The sequence below is a fragment of the Hyaena hyaena genome, unplaced genomic scaffold (genome assembly GCF_003009895.1).
Source record: "Hyaena hyaena isolate Hyena2069 unplaced genomic scaffold, ASM300989v1 scaffold_2559, whole genome shotgun sequence".
Taxonomy (NCBI): Eukaryota; Metazoa; Chordata; class Mammalia; order Carnivora; family Hyaenidae; genus Hyaena; species Hyaena hyaena.
Window position 1 is genome coordinate 25,343 of NW_024083140.1, and position 5,908 is coordinate 31,250.

The 5,908-nt window shown below is 42.5% G+C and overlaps 1 protein-coding gene across 1 annotated transcript in view; it reads right to left on the bottom strand.

Moving 5' to 3' along the window:
• Positions 1-5,902, bottom strand: part of LOC120227560 — a 30,504-nt gene extending 24,602 nt beyond the window's left edge. Inside the window, exon 1 of the mRNA XM_039225647.1 lies at positions 5,794-5,902. The gene's annotated coding sequence lies outside the window, so the exon portion shown is untranslated. The remainder of the gene's footprint in view (positions 1-5,793) is intronic.
• Between the last annotated feature and the right edge of the window lie 6 nt (positions 5,903-5,908).

The window sequence follows — 5,908 nt, forward strand, 5'->3', positions numbered from 1 at the left end:
TGTTTTCTTCTCCAGGGCCACCTCAAGAAACAAGCCAAAGTACACATGGTGGAGAGTCCCAAATACCATTACGAGTACGAAAATAAAATAACCAAGGTCTAAACAAGGGAGACCAAAAGATACCATTCACAACACACCCTCCGAAAGGATAGGCCCTGGACAGTCAAAGAGTCTTCTTGGATACAGCAGAGCTCACAGGTGCACAGAGCATATTAAGTCTTTAAAACTAACAAGAGACAGAAAGCTAACGAAAAGGACGAAACGAAAAAGCTCTCCTCCAAAAAAGCTCCAAGGAGAATCGACAGCTAGTGAACTGCTCCAAACAGATACAAGCAGCATAACTGAACAAGATTTTAGAACAATAATCATCAAATTAATAGCTGGGCTGGGAAAAGCATAGGGGACATCAAAGAGACTATGGCTACAAGCAACATGGGGAATAAAAACAGGCGTGACGAATTAAACAATGCGATAAATGAGATACATGATACATTGGAGGCCTCCAATGCACAGATTGAAGAGGCAGAAAGGAGAATAAGTGATTTGGAAGACACCATGATTGAACAACAAGAAGTTGATAAAAAATGAGGCACTTATCCCAGAATATGAAAGAGGCGTTCGAGAGCTAGGTGATATGGTCACACGCAACAGTGTACGTTTCATGGGAATCCCAGAAGAAGAAGAGAGAGGGAAAGGTGCTGAAGGAGTCCTGGCAGAAATTACAGCAGAGAATTTCCCCAACCTGGGGAAGGAAGTAAACATTGAGATACAAGAAGCTCAGAGGACTCCCCTCAATCAGAATTGGAATCGATCTTCTGCACAGCAAATCCTAAGGAAAAATGGCAAAATGTAAGGACAAAGAGACTTTTGAAAGCAGCTAGGGAGCAAAGGGCCCTAACACACAATGGGAAACCTATCCGAGTGGGGACAGACCTATCTACTGCAACATGGCAGGCCAGAAAGGAATAGCAGGAGATCTTCTATGTGATGAACAAAACATTTGCAGCCAAGAATCCTCTATCCAGCAAGCCTGTCGTTGACAATAGAAAGAGAGAAAAGTCTTTCCAAATAAACAGAAATGGGAAGAATTTGTCACCACTAAGCCAGCTCTACAAGGTACCCTGAGGGGGACGCTCTAAAAACTGTTGTAGAAAAGAAAGATACCAGGGACACCACCAAAAACATGAACCCCACAGAGGACACAAAGATTCTAAACCCACGTATCTCAATAATAACACTGAATGTAAATGGGCTGAATGCTTCAATCAAAAGACATAGCGTAGCAGAATGGAAAAAAAAAAAACAACAAAATCCATCTATACGCTGTCGACAAGAAACTCATCTTCGACTGGAAGATACCTTCAGATTAAATATAAAGGGATGGAGAAAAATATATCATGCTCCTAGAAATCAAAAGAAAGCTGGAGGAGCTATACATACATCAGACAAACTGGACTTTAAATTGACCTCAATAACAAGAGATGAAGAAGGGCACTACATAAGAATTACAGGGTCTCTCCATCAGGAAGAAAGAACCATCATGAATGTCTATGCTCCGAATACGGGAGCACATAAATACTTAAAACATTTAATCCCAAACACAAACAAGCTTCTAGATAAAAAGGTGCTAATAGCAGGGGGCTTTATTCCTCCGCTTACAGCAACAAAGAGGTCAACCAGACAGAAAGTCACTAAAGGAACAATGGACTTGAAAGACACATTGAACCAGATGGATCTGACAGATATATTTAGAACTCTACATTCTGAGGCCAGGAAATTCACTTTCTTCTCACGTCCACATGGCACATTCTCCAAGATAGATCCCATCCTGGGACCTACAGCAGCCCTCAAGAAATAGAAAAGAATTGAGACCCTACCATGCACACTCACAGATCATATTGCTTTGAAACTTGAAATCAATCACAGGAAGAAGTCTGGACAACCTCCAAAAACGTGGAGGGTAAAGAACACCCTACTAAAGAATGAATGGGCCAATCAGGCAATTCGAGGAGGAAATTCAATATATATATGGAAACAAATGAAAATGAAAACACAACAATCCAAAATCTATGGGATGCGGCAAAGGCAGTCCTAAGAGGAAAGTACATGGCACTCCAGGCCTATTTGAAGGCGTTAGAAAAAGCACAAGTCCAACATCTCACAGCTCACCTAAAGGAACTAGAGGCAGAGTAGCAAGGACGCCCGAAACCCAGGAGAAGAAGAGAAATAGTAAAAATCAGAGCAGAAATAAACAACATAGAGACCCAAGAGACAATTGAACCGAGGAAAGAAACCAAGAGTTGGTTTTTTGACAAAAGAAACCAAATTGACAAACCTCTAGCCAGGCTTCTCAAAAAGAAAAGAGAGAGCAACCAAAGAGACAATATCATGAATGAAAATGGACTTATTACAACGAACCCCTCAGAAATACAAGCAACTATCAGGGGATACTATGAAACAGTCTATGCCAACAAATTGGACAACGTAGAAGAAATGGACACATTCCTAAACGCACACTCACTACCAAACGTCACACTGGAAGAGATGGAAAATCTGAACAGACCCATAACGAGTGACCAAATCGAATCAGTGATCAAAAATCTCCCAGCGAGTAAGAGCCCTGGATCTGATGGCTTCCCCGGGGAATTCTACCAGACATTGAAAACAGAATGAATCCCAATTCTTCTCAAGCTATTCCCAAAAATGGAAATCGAAGGAAAATTCCCGGACTCATTTTATAAAGCCAGGATCACTCTGATTCCCAAGCCGGACAGAGATCCAGCCAAAGAAGAGAAGTACAGGCCAATATCCTTGAGGAATACGGATGCCAAAAGCCTCAACAAGATCCTTGCAAATCGAATCCAGCAGCACATAAAAAAAATCATCCACCAATATCAAGTGGGATTCATTCCTGGGTTACAGGGCTGCTTCAACACTCGCAAAGCAATCAATGGCATACATCACCTCAATAAAAGAAAAGAGAAAAACCATAGGATCCTTTTGATAGATGCAGAAAAAGCATTTGAAAAAATACAGCATCTCTTCTTAATAAAGATTCTAGAGAAAGTCGACATAGAAGGAACCTACTGAAACATCATCAAAGCCATCTATGAGAAGTTTTCAGCTAACATCACCCTCCACACCTGAGTGCTTTCCTCCTGAGATCAGGAACACGGCAGGGATTTCCACTCTCATCACTGTTGTTTAACATAGTGCTGCAAGTCCTAGCATCAGCCGTCAGACAACCAAAGGAAATCAAAGGCGTCAGAATTGGCAAAGAGCAAGTTAAACTTTCACTTTTCGCAGACGACATGATACTCTACATAGAAAACCCGACAGACTCCACCAGAAGCCTGCTAGAACTGATCCAAGAATTCAGCAAAGGTGCAGGGTACAAAATCATCGTATAGAGATCGGATGCATTTTTATACACCAATCATGAAGCCACAGGAAGAGAAATCCAGAAGCTGATCCCATTCACAATTGCACAAAAAATCATCAAATTGCATCGAAAACCTAGGAATCAACCTAACCAAGGATACAAGAGATCTATATGATGAAAACTATAGAAAACTTAGGAAGGAAATTGAAGAAGACACAAACAAATAGAAAAACCTTCCATGCTCATGGATAGGAAGAATAAATAGAGTTCATGTGTCATTACTACCCAAAGCAATCTACACATTCAATGCAACTCCAATCAAAATTGCACCAGCATCCTTCTCAAAACTAGAACAAACTATCTTAAAATTTGTATGGAACCACAAAAGACCCAGAATAGCCAAAGCCATACTGAAGAAGAAAACCAAAACGGGAGGTATCACCATCCCAGACTTTAGCCTCTACTTCAAAGCCGTCGTCCTCAAAACAGTATGGTATCAGCACAAAAACAGACACATAGACCGATGGAATCGCAATGAGAACTCACAGCTGGACCCAAAGGTGTACAGCCAAATAATCTTCGACAACGCAGGAAAGCATATCCAATGGCAAAAAGACAGCCTCTTTAACAGATGGCTCTGGGAGAACTGGACAGCAACCTGCAGAAGAATGAAAGCAGATCATTTTCTCACACCATACACGAAAAGAAACTCAACGTGGATAAAGGATCTGAACCTGAGACAGGAAACCATCCAAACCCTAGAGGACAAAACAGGAAATCACCTCCTTGACCTCCTCCGCAGCAACTTCTTACTTGACACATCCCCCAAAACAAGGGAATCGAGAGCAAAAAGAAACGATTGGACCTCATCAAGATTCAAAGCTTCAGCACGGCAAAGGAAACGATCCACAAAACTAATAGGCAACCAACAGAAAGGGAAAAGATAGTTGCCAATGACATATCAAATCAAGGATTCATATCCAAACTCTATCAGGAACTCACCAAACTCCACCCCCAACAAACAAACAAACCAGGGAAGAAATGAGCAAAAGATAGGAACACACAATTCTCCAAAGAGGACATCCAGGTGGCTGACAGATACATGAAAGGATGCTCAGCAACCCTCCTCCTCAGGGAAACACATGTCAAAACCACACTGAGATACCACCTCACGTCCGCAAGAGTGGTTAAAATGAGCAAATCAGAGAATTCGAGATGCTGGCGAGGATGTGGAGAAACGGGCACCCTCCTATACTATTGGTGGGAATGCAAACTGCTACAGCCCCTCTGGAAAACAGTGTGGAGGTTCCTCACAAAGTTAACACCAGAACTCCCCTATGACCCAGCAATAGCACTGCTAGGAATTGGCCCAAGGGATATAGAAATGCTGAGGCATAGGAGCACATGGACCCCAATGTTCATTGCAGCACTCTCAACAATAGCCAGAACATGGAAAGAGCCTAAGTGTCCATCAACGGACGAGTGGATCAAGAAGATGTGGGAGATCTATAGGATGGAATACTCCATGACAAGGAGAAAGAATGAAATCTGGCCACGTGTAGCAATCTGGTTGGACCTTGACGGTGTTATGCTGTGCGAAATAAGTCATGCAGAGAAGGACATATATCGTATGTTTGCACATATAAGAGGATTACGAGGAACTTAACGGAGGACCATGGGGGAGAACAAGGGGGGAAGTGGTGGGGGAAAGGGAGAGAGGCAAACCATGAGAGTCTCTTGAATGCTGAGAAGAAAACTAGGACTGATGGAAGTGGGGGGAGCGGGGAGATGGGCACGGAGAGGGGCACTTGTGGGGATGAGCACTGGGTGGTATATGGAAACCACCCTGACAATAAACTACTTGTAAAAAAAATCATATTTTGATGAGTTTCAGGATATGAAGATACTTAGATAGAGCTTTAACCACAATATTTTTACCCTGACCACACTTGAGAATAATGATTTTCTGCATTGTAACATAATTGGTTATAGGAAGCAATGAAATCATTTATGGGCAAAGGAAAATGAATCAAGACAAAGAGAGTGAGAAATAGATCTTGAAGCCATCCTATAATGACAGGCCTTCTTTTTTAAAATTTATTTATTCGTTTGGGGAGAGAGAGAGCAGGAGCAGGGGAAGGGCGGAGAGAGGGAAAGAGAGACAGAATCTCAAGCAGGTTCCCCCCTGTCAGCACAGAGTCAGACAGGGGACTTGAACTCACAAAGGTAGGGATCATGACCTGAACTGAAATCCAGTTTCAGATGCTTACGCGACGGAGCTCCCCAAGCTCCCCAAGCAATGGGTATTCCTAAAACAAATCTCCGATCTCGGGCTAGAGAAAGACCAAGCATCCTATAACTACTGGCTACTTAAGAAGAATATGTACCTCGGTGACACTTTCTGGACTTACTTGTCTCCTGTCGCACTTGCCCATGTTGATTCCAGCTTCTGTCTCCCGGCACTTCCAAATACTTGAAGAAGTCACAACACATGATGCATGTCTGGAAAGACACTTAAGGATCACA